At 42.5% G+C, this 11,518-nt stretch overlaps 1 long non-coding RNA gene across 1 annotated transcript in view; it reads right to left on the bottom strand.

The window, feature by feature from the left end:
* Positions 1–566: 566 nt before the first annotated feature.
* The window catches only part of LOC133778363 (uncharacterized), a 57,593-nt gene continuing 46,641 nt past the window's right edge, over positions 567–11,518 (bottom strand). Inside the window, exon 2 of the long non-coding RNA XR_009869090.1 lies at positions 567–607. This is a non-coding gene — a long non-coding RNA (uncharacterized LOC133778363). The remainder of the gene's footprint in view (positions 608–11,518) is intronic.

The following is an 11,518-nucleotide window of genomic DNA, read 5'->3' as shown; positions in this document are numbered from 1 at the left end:
GTCATATCTTAAACCCTCATTGTGACTTTTCCCACTATCTGGCTCTAGAATCGTCTTGAGTCGTGCTCAGCAAACCTGTCCACATAATAATGTGGTTCTCACATATATCACATATTTATCTCATATCATATTATCACACAATATATTCAGTTATCATATAAACATTATTTAAACACATAATTACTCATTAAATCCCAACTACTCCATTAATGCTCTCCTAGCACACTAATCAAGGCTCTTAAGCCTTATTAGCGAATTTGGGTTGTTACATGCTTGCTTTTTTATTTCCTATGTTTGTTTTGTCTTATTCATTTCTAGGGTCCAGTAGATTAGTTTTAAAAGTTTTATTTGTTTTCTTTTTGGTGCGTTTCATTTTCTTGTCTGAGTAATGGCCCTTGAGCTTATGTTGTGTTGTATTCTACTTTGTTTTAATGAATTAAGTGTGTGGCCTCTGTCTAGGAAAATACCATTTTAAATTAAAAAAAAATCCAACACAGCTGTTTGAAAAGTGCACTAATCTATCGAGTCCATGTGCCTAAGATGATGCCATTTGCAAGTTTCTTCTCTTTTTCCACTTGCTGCCCCTGTTTTGCATTATGAGTGAAATCTGAAGAAAAAATAATAAAGGGGTTTATTCAAGTAAAAGATGGCAGAGATATCTGATGGGTGCATTGTGTAACTATCATATTTTGCTTGGTTTTATTTTCTGATGGAATTTACAGTTGCTGATAGATTTTTGGGATCAAGGACTAGTTCTTTCGTTAATCTTTGAAGATGCTTCATTTTCCATCTTTTATATTCAATGATAATGCATAACAAAGTTTACATGTTTAATAAACGTGTGACAGTATACACGCACACACATGCATCACATAGTTTTAACTAGTGGTCATCATTTTAAACAGTTTCTTCATTTATCCTTGTTCACTTCATGAAGACCTTAAAATAATAATACAAACAGATAAGTATTTATCTTAGTTTTCCATTTTCTTCTTTTGAAGTTTTCAATGTATCATTTATGAACCGCAGATCATCTTGGGTTGGAATTTGGTATTTTATCACATTAGTTATACTGATCTACTACTATCATGGTCTACCATCTCTATAAAGATGGGAGTATTTCTATTTCTACATATAAATTGATCTTAATACTTGTGTCCTATTTTCAGATTAGGGCTTCTGATGTGGGCTCTAACTTGTGTAGAGATGGTGTTGGAGGAGATGAAGAATGTGATATGATGAAAAAATTAGAGCAGAGATTAGTATTATTAAAAGCCTATTAAGCGTACACAACAACAAATATTTCTATTACCGGCGGGTGATTCCGCCGGTAATCCATTGTTCGACCGCCGGTAAAACCCCACCAGTAATAATCGGTCGGTATTACCACCATTACCGACCGACTGACACCACCCGCCGGTATTGTATTATTACCGGCGGATTAATAGAGGCGGGATTCCGCCGGTGATGTGCGACGCTGTGACCTGTTCGACCCGTGTATTACCGGCGGGTTCCGCCTCTATTAATCCGCCGGTATTAAAATTCTAATATTAAAATATAATAATTTATTTTATTTTATTTTTTAATAAATATACATATAATACTTATTTAAAAATAATAATATTTAACATAAATTATAATTAATAACACAATTAATAGTCATCAAACAAAAATAACATTGTAATTAATCATAAAATTAACTTAATAAAATACAAATTGTCTCATTTTAATTACATATGAACTAATTATAAAATAAACATAATAAAATTTCAATTGTCTTAATATAATTAAAAAGCATAATCTAATTATTATTGTTTTGATCGGGCCAACTTGGTGTAAAATATTCATTAAGATCAATATCTTGATCACTAGTATTAGGGCGCGGCAACGGTGGTGAAGCAAACTGTGGTGCTTGTGTAGAGTGATGCTGCTACGACGAACTCACAAATTGACCATACATCTGCTGTGGATGCTGCTGCTGCTGCGATGAATCCCCGAAGTCACGACGCCTAGGTTGTGACGTCTGAGATCCTGTAGGGACGTCGGGGTAATAAAAAGGAGGGGACTGGGAGGAGCGTCCATACGTGTTTGGATAATTCTATTGAGGTGGATACACATGTTGTTGTTGTTGTGGCATCGACCAAGGAGGTGGACTTTGAGAATATATACCACCTTCAGGTTGTGATGGTAAATATCGTTGGAGAAGGCTTTCAAACCGCGACTCAGTTTCTGTACTGGTATGCTGAGGATTACCAGATGGACCTTGTCGAGATTTCAACATCCGGATCTCTTCACGCATTGACTTAATTATTTCCGCCATAGTAGCAATGTCATCCTGAGGTTGGGCCTGTGACTGACTTTGACTTGTGGAGCTGGAAGCTGATTTTTTCCCTTTGCCTTTGCTGTAACCTACTCCTCTTTGAAAGTCAGACCTCTCCCCAAGTACTTTACTCATAATCTCGTACTGATCGATTGATGAGGATTCAGCAGCAGATCCAGTTTCAGATCCCTCCGTCGGTCCTTGAGACTGGCTTTGAAGTCATGCCCTCTCAAGCTCTTCCGTCATTTTTCCTGTTCATAAAAAGTGTTAGAAACACATCAGTAACATAGTTTAATGAAAATAATAACACAAAAGTTTAAACTTACAAAAGTTTCTCGAGCTGTGTCGTTGACAAAAACTTTTGTCGATTTTCTCAAATGGCTATCTTTCCAAGTATCAATAACATGTTCATCAGGGTTCGCCTATAAAAATTTAGAGATAGGAAGTTAGAATGTAAAATTTTGTTAAATTAAATTAATATTTTTACTTACAAATTGGTGACGCTTAGCTGCCATCGATTTTGTGCCTTGTGTCGATGTATACTTCATTTCTTTTCTGTTTTTCTTGTTTTGGTTGGATCGCGCGATGAATTTTGGGCTAAAAAACAACTGAACAATATCTTTCCAACTCTCCTTGGAGCAATGGTCAGGTGGGGCAACTAAAACACTCTGTAAATCTTCCGGATTAGAGTAATATTTTTTGAAGTGAGTATGTCTGATGTTCTTTCTCTCAGAATATTTTTTGCGCATCTCTGTGTAGATAGTTTTCATAACTCTCTCGGGTTCTGGATGACCATCAACATTATAAAAATACTACATTAAAAATAACACGTTAGTTTAGTTTGTAAATGATTTTAATAAAAAAATTATACCACAAGACTTGTTCTAAATTTGTACCTTCATCCTTTGTACGACTTGTTCCTTAAATTGTTGAGGTACATCAGCGAAATCCAAGTAATGTCCTGGCAAAAACAAAGTGACTTGGAGGCCTATCTCGCGGACAAAAGCTTGGTCCTCCAAGCCAACCACTTTGTCCGTCCTAGGATCAAGCTGAAGATCTAGTGGTTTCCCGGCATTTCGCCTTCGAATTTCAAGTGGCTTCGAATTAGCCAAGCCACGACCCTTTCTTCTCGGCACTTCAGCTATCCACATTTTCAAGAATAACCAAAATTTGAAATATTAATATTATATTTAAACATTCGTTGAGCTTGACTTTCAAGCTATGAGCAAAATTTGAAAATTATTATTAACCTGACTCGCAGGAAGATGGTACTCTACTAGGATCTGGCGGGTCTAGACCTCCACCATTTTCGCCGTGAGAGGTGGCTATATCTGCTGACATTGTACTTAGGAACAAAAATGATTAGTTAGTATTAAATTGTTAATTAGTATCAAATATCACCAATGGAAATGAACATCATGATTACAAGTCTCATATATTATATTTTAAACAATTGTCTTTATTACAAAAATATAAAAACTAAGTAGAATAATCACTATCACTTTCATCATTAATTAAATTAACATCAATCGAAGACACATGATTAACATCATCTTCACAAATATAAACTAGCAATTCATCTTCTTCATCGACTTCTTCTTCGCCTAAGTCATCATTTATCAAATTTTCATCTAATTGATCAGCAGGTGAATTTTGTATAGTGCCAATATATGTTGCAGGTTCATGAGATTCCATAACCAACTGATCGAGATCCACGGTCAGCACAAAATTTGATGAGTTTCTATCATGTACAACATCAACATCTGCATCAGCTTCATCGTCCTTGATGTCCCAAATTTGACGGTGATTGACATCCTCAACAATTTTCCAGTGTCGGCCTCTAAGTAGATCATCGAGATAGAATACTTGCTTAGCTTGGCTACCAAGTATATAAGGCCCATCTTTGTACCATTCGCTACTGACATTTATACTGGTGATATTATTTTCAGTGATTGTTTTCTTCTTGCTTGGATCAGTGTTAAACCATTTACACCTAAACAATGCAACTGAATATGCACCAGTGAAAGATAAGACCAATACTTCTTGAAGCGTGCCATAATAGTTAAAACCTTCAGTTCCCGCAACAGACACTCCACTATTTTGTGTGGTGCGCTTTTGATCTCGGTCATAAGCGATAAATCGAACACCGTTAACTATACAACCTTCGTAGTATGTTGCCAAGTGATCTGACCCAGATGCTAAAGCTAGCAACTCATCACCATTCTCTAAAGATCCATGTTTGTGCAAGTCATATATCTAAATAAATTAATAAACCTATATTAGAATGATAAAAATATCATTACAATAATAAAGGTTTAAAAATAATCTCAATTTTACCTTCTTATGAAACCACTGGCGAAAATTTTTCTTCTGTAAAAGGTTATGATCACCATCTGGGAATTTCAGTTTGATCTCTACTAGGTGTTCGCTGTAAATTTGAATGCTTTGACTACATTAGATAAAATAATTTGGAATAAACATAAATTTCACTTTAAAGGGAATAAACTTACTCTAAGTAATCCTGAATTTCGGGTGAATTGTTAATGATGAACCATTCAGCCATTTCACGAGTCGCGAGATCGAGAGGCTTGAGAGTTCCCTTTGTTAGGGGATGACATTGAGATTGAAACACAGTAAGGTGTCGTGGGACATACACCTCATCTTTATTGCGATCAAGACGATTAAATTTAGTTTCAACCCCTTTGAAATACATCGAACAAAATGTCATAGCCTCATCTGCGACATAGCCTTCAGCTATTGACCCTTCAGGACGAGCTTTATTTCCCACGTAGTTCTTCAATTTTTTCATGTACCTTTTTGTTACACCCAGATTTCGAGCTATGTTAAATATGACCTCGAAATTTGGATTCGCAAATAAGTGGACTCATAAGGTTGGAAACATGCTCCAGGATTGAATGTCGAGCCTACAGGACATAGACGACCTCGAGTATGGTGACCTCGAAGTATTCATGATCTCGAAAGACAGCTCCGGGGACGCTATCATCTTCAGGGACAATCTCGGATCAGGGGTCCCGAGCTCGACGCACATACGATCTCGAAAGCCATGTGGCCTCGGGAGATGTTTTTAGTTCAATAGATGACGGGAAACCTGGGAAGCTAAAGCCTTAGAGATACGCAATAACCACCTTGAATAACTACAAGTGTTATAAATACGAGATGTAATCCTCATTTATTATTGTGAATCCCCTAGAATCGTGGGATATTATTTGGTCAGTTATACGTCTCCTGATCTTCAGGGGACGTTTCCTTTTATATCTGATTGTAGGCATTTAAAGCCATTTATTTTATTTATACAAAAAGAGTAACTACCCAAAATATGTGGGATAGTATTCTGCAGCCTTCTCTATAAATAGAGAGGCCATGCACCATTATAAAGGACCGAAATTCTGAACCTTAAGAGAAAACTCTGGAGAATTCATTCCTGAAGAATTCCTAGAGATAATCTTGAGTTTAATAACAAAGACTCGTGGACTAGGCAGATTTAACTGCTGAACCACGTAAAAATCGTGTGTCTGTATTGTTTTATTTCAATTGGCCATTATCAGTTATTGTTTATGTGCTCTTCTTTCACTGTTTGACGAAAAACGGCGTCAACAGTTTGGTGCTTTCATTGAGAGCCTTAAGCATTCATCCCTGAGAAAATCATGGCCACAAACAATCAGAACACCCCTGAGGAAAATTACCCAAGACGTCCTGGAAAACAACCAATGGAGAACCCGGATGTTGAAGAGAGAAGTGGGTCCTCTGATTCCCGGGGACCACCTCCCCCACCAAGAGATGAGGATATGTACTACAATCCTAAGTGGTACGTTCCTATTGTGGAACTTGAAAACCGACAACTGAAGCAGCTGTTGGCAGAAGCCAACAAACGGAATGAGGAGTTGACAAGGATAGCCGCAGAGGCATAGGTGGCTCAGCCCCCGTCTCCGCGCGAAAACCAAGTCCCTCCTCCAAGGGACGTACATGTTCCTCCCCGGAGGCCCCGCGGGCGTCCGCGAAAGGATGCTGCCACAAGGAGGCCGACTCAACCTCCGGCACCAGCACAGCCATCCGCTCCACCTAGGCCCCAGAGGAATACTCGAGCTCAGGTCCCGCCTAACCCGCCTGTGGAAGTGCCTACAGGAGCTGAGAATAACTGAACCCCTGCAGAGGCTCGGACTCAGGTAACTGGGAGCGCACCGAATGTAACTGACCTATCTCGGGCAAATTCTGGACCCTCTAGGCCGCGACAAGGGTGGCAGCCACCATCGCCTATACGGTTCCCTCCGTCACCCATAAGATATCCTTCGCCCCCACACAGAAACGCTCAACCTGTTTGAGATCAGGATCAAGGGCGTGCGGGGGAAAGACAAGGAAACAGGGAGACTTTCTAGGAGCGGAGAGGCACTCCATCTGAGCGAAGTCAGACGTCTCGGTCTCGCACTGCAGAGACGAGGCGACGTGGAAAGAATCCATCGCGAAATAACTGAACAATGAGTTTCACCAGTGATGAGTCCGGAGAGACCAGGTCCGTCAGTAAACACGACCGAGGTCGCAAGAATACTGGAAGTCGCAAGAATCGTCCCGATTTGTGAAATCATCTGAATCAGAGTCGGGGGAATGGAGATCAAACAAATCCGGACCTGAGAGATCGCTTGAATAAGCGTAGAGATCCCTTGCGAAGACGCGAGCCTGGAATCACTATTAATGACAGTCAATTCCAGACAGCACCTCCTATTGACCCAGTCCAAGAAAGAATCGATCAGCTCGAAAGAGCCTTTAGGCTTTTAAAGAATGAACGAGGAAATGGTCGATATGAGGACTCTGATGAGGAGCTCGAGCCGTTTTCTCCCCATATTTCTGACACTCAATTCCCTCAAGGTTTTCGGATTCCTCACGTCCCTACGTTTGAAGGAAAGACCGACCCGTGTAGTCACCTAAGCACGTTCAACACTATAATGAGAGCCAGTAATGTGGGTTACAAGCTCAGATGCATGTTGTTTCCAACATCATTTGCAGGACCTGCCAAAAGTATAAGAGACACTCAATAACCTCATGGGAGATGTTGTCTAAAGACTTTAAGAAGCAGTTCAGAGCAATGGTAGGGGTCAGACCAGAAGCGTCCACCTTAACTAACGTCAGGCAGCAACCAGGCGAAACATTGAAGAGTTACTTAACAAGATTTAATCTGGAAGTAGCCCGAGCTCGGGATGTGGATGACAGTGGATACCTCATGGCTATCCAAGCTGGCGTATTACCGGGAAGTGCCCTTTGGGACGACATGCAAGGGAAACCGGTAAGGTCAATAACTGAGTTTAACAGACGAGTGCAGAGGTTTGTCAATGTAGAGGAAGCGAGGTCGACGCTCAAAGCGACCTCCCAGTCCGAAACTACAACGATAAACATCAACTCTGCCTCCACCTCGGCGGACCCAGCGGCACCAAAGCCTGCCTCGGAGAACCCCTCCAAGAGGAAAAAGAACGAAGGAAGTAACCCCGAAGCTGAGGGAGGAAAGAAAAAGAAAGGGGAAAGGTATTTCTCCGTGTATAGAGTATACACCGAGCTCAATGAGTCTCGAGAAAACATATACCTGGCTAATGAGAACCAGGTCCCCTTTAGGCGCCCTGACCCGATGAAAAATCAAAAATCCAAGAGGGATTTCAGTAAATATTGTCGGTTCCACAGAGACACCGGACATACGACCGATGAATGTCGACAACTGAAGGACGAGATCGAAGGGTTGATCTCGAGAGGTTACTTCTGGCATTATGTCAAAAACCAGAGTACTAGTCAGGCGGCCGCGAGCCAGAGAATAGCCGTGCCTCTGACCACACAAAACAATAACTCCTGAGCTCAGGAAGAGGACAGGCCCCCGCCGATTGATGGAGAGGATGTAATAACCATCTCGGGAGGGCCTCACCTCGCAAGAGGGGGCAGGAATGCCCAAAAGAGGTATGTTAACGAATTGAAGACAGGGGACAGATCTCCTTATGAACCCGAACCTAGGGCACCAAAAAGCCAGAGGATTGAAACACAACCAATAACATTCACCGAGGAAGACGCCTCTCATGTTCAGTTCCCTCATCATGATCCGCTGGTCATTACTCTTCAGTTGTCCAATAAAAGGGTTCACCAAGTTCTCATAGATAATGGGAGCTCAGTCAACATCCTTTACAAAGCAACCCTAGAGAAGATGGGACTCTCCCTTCGCGACCTGAAAGCGTGTGCAACTACTTTGTACGACTTTTCAGGAGAAGGAACTGCCTGTCTGGGATCCATTGAGCTCCCCATGACCTTGGGAGACTATCCAGTCTCGGTGACCAAGATAATGGAGTTCGTGGTAGTAGACTTACCATCCGCCTATAATGTGCTGCTCGGGAGACCCGCCCTAGTCGGGCTGGGGGCAGTTTCATCAGTACGGCATCTAGCTCTTAAGTTCCCGACCCCCAGCGGAGTCGGGACATTAAAAGGAGACCAGGTTGGAGGGAGAGAATGCTATAGCATCTCCTTGAGGGGAAAGAAACAAACGAACGCTCAAGCACTCGTTATCATACAAAAAAAAGACGGAACAGTTCTAGAAATTGACGAGGAGATTGATCCAAGGATTGAGGAGAAAGCTGACCTTGAACCTTTAGAGGAGCTCGAAGAGGTTCAGCTCGAGGAAGTTGATCCCTTGAAGAAGGTGAAGGTCGGGAAACACCTCCAAGATGAGGCCAAATAGCAATTAATTTGCTTTCTGAAGAAAAACTAGGATGTCTTCGCGTGGTCGCACTCAGACATGGTGGGAATAAGCCCGAATGTAGCAAGCCACGCTCTAAACATAGACAAAAGCTTTCCCCCAAAGCAACAAAAGCAAAGATAGCTGGACGAAAACAGAAAGAAAGCACTGAAGGAGGAGGTTGACAGGTTAAAGGCAAACCATTTCATTAGGGACGCCTTTTACCCTGACTGGGTAGCCAATCTGGTGTTGGTCCCAAAGCCCAATGGGACGTGGAGAACCTGTATTGACTACTCAGATCTCAACAAAGCTTGCCCAAAAGACTGTTTTCCGTTACCAAGGATTGACCAGCTCGTGGACGCCACGGCGGGGCATGGCCTGATGTCGTTCATGGATGCCTATTCTGGATATAACCAGATTCCCATGCATGCCCCCGACCAAGAACATACGAGCTTCATCACGGATAAAGGGCTATATTGCTATAATGTCATGCCATTCGGGCTCAAGAATGCTGGAGCCACATACCAGCGGCTCGTAAACATGATGTTTTCAGAGCAAATAGGGAACAACATGGAGGTTTATGTTGATGACATGCTTGTGAAGTCTCAACTCAACAAGAACCATGTTGATGACCTCGAAGAGTGCTTCGGCGTGCTCAGGAAGTATAACATGAAGCTGAATCCTCAGAAGTGTACTTTTGGGGTATCTTCAGGGAAATTTCTGGGCTTTATTGTGAACTCCCGTGGAATCGAGGCTAACCCCGACAAGATCAAGGCCCTGATTGGCATGCCCTCACCTCGAAGGCACAAGGATGTCCAAAGTCTGACTGGCAAGATGGCGGCCCTAAGAAGATTCATCTCGAAGTCTACAGATCTTGGTCTTCCATTTTTCAACTTGCTGAGAGGAGGTAAGAAGTTTGAATGGACAGAGGAATGCGAGCTGGCCTTTCAGGAGCTCAAAAAGAACCTTGCGGAACCACCCATCCTGTCAAAACCTGAAACGGGGGAAATACTGTACCTATACCTTTCAACTACCGAACACGCGATAAGTGCAGTGCTCGTCCGAGAAGAAGAAAGGGTGCAAAGACCCGTTTACTACATCAGTAAAAGATTACTGGGGGCAGAGTCAAGATATCCATTGATGGAGAAACTCGCGCTCAGCCTGATTCATTCATCTCGTAAGCTCCGCCCCTACTTTCAGGCACATCCCATCCATGTGCTGACTGATCAACCACTTAGACAAGTCCTATCTAAACCAGAGGCTTCAGGTAGACTCCTTAAATGGGCTGTTGAGCTCGGACAGTTCGAGATCACCTACCACCCAAGAACGACCATTAAGCCACAGGCATTGGCGGACTTTATAGTGGAATGTACGGGTATAGCCTACGACGAGGTAATAACCACGGCCCACGAGCTGTGGAAACTTTACGTCGACGGCTCATCAAATGAAAATGGAGCAGGGGCAGGGATCATTTTGGTTACCCCAGCAGGAAGCAGATTTCATTCTGCCCTAAGATTTGGCTTTAAAGCATCAAATAATGAGGCCGAATATGAGGCTTTACTCGCGGGACTTCGTATAGCTAAGGAGCTCAAAGCTAAAGCTATACATTGCTACAGTGACTCCTAGCTAGTGGTCAATCAAATCTTGGGGGAATACCAGGCTCGCGGCACGAGAATGGCAGCTTATTTGGAGAAGGCAAAATCAGCGTTAGAGTGTTTCGAATTCTATACAATAGAACAGGTTCCCCGCGAGCAGAATTCAAATGCAGATGCCTTAGCTCGACTCGCAACGTCCACCGAAAATGAAGAGCTGAATGTCGTACCGATAGAACACCTATCAGCGCCTAGCATTAACGAGCCAGAAGAGGAAGATGTGTGTATGATCGAAACAGAGCCGACCTGGATGACCCCGATAGTTGATTATCTCGAAAATGGAGTTCTTCCAAAAGATCGGAACCAAGCTCGAAAGTTGATGTATCAACTTCCCCGTTACACAATCTTGGATGGAAGGCTGTACCGAAGGGGATATTCCATGCCGTTACTCAGATGCGTAACCCCTCCCGAAGCTAAGAAAATCATTGAAGAAATTCATGAAGGGTTCTGTGGAGATCACACTGGGGGCCACAGCCTGTCCAAGAAGATCATACGCCAGGGATATTTCTGGCCAACCATTAAAGCGGATTCTTTCGAGTATGTGAAGAAATGCGACAAATGCCAGAGATTCGCCACGATACCTCGAGCCCCACCATCCGAGCTGACCATGTTGACATCCCCATGGCCCTTCGCGGTATGGGGCATCGACCTCATAGGCTCTCTCCCGACTGGAAAAGGCGGAGTGAAATATGCTGTATTCGCCGTGGATTACTTCACAAAATGGACGGAGGCTGAACCATTGGCAACTATAACCTCAAAGAAGATCCTTGATTTCATTGTAAAGAGCATCGTGTGCCGATATGGAGTGCTGAGGAAGATCGTATCCGA

The sequence above is a fragment of the Humulus lupulus genome, chromosome 5 (genome assembly GCF_963169125.1).
Source record: "Humulus lupulus chromosome 5, drHumLupu1.1, whole genome shotgun sequence".
NCBI lineage: Eukaryota > Viridiplantae > Streptophyta > Magnoliopsida > Rosales > Cannabaceae > Humulus > Humulus lupulus.
This window is presented reverse-complemented; position numbering and strand designations above follow the sequence as displayed.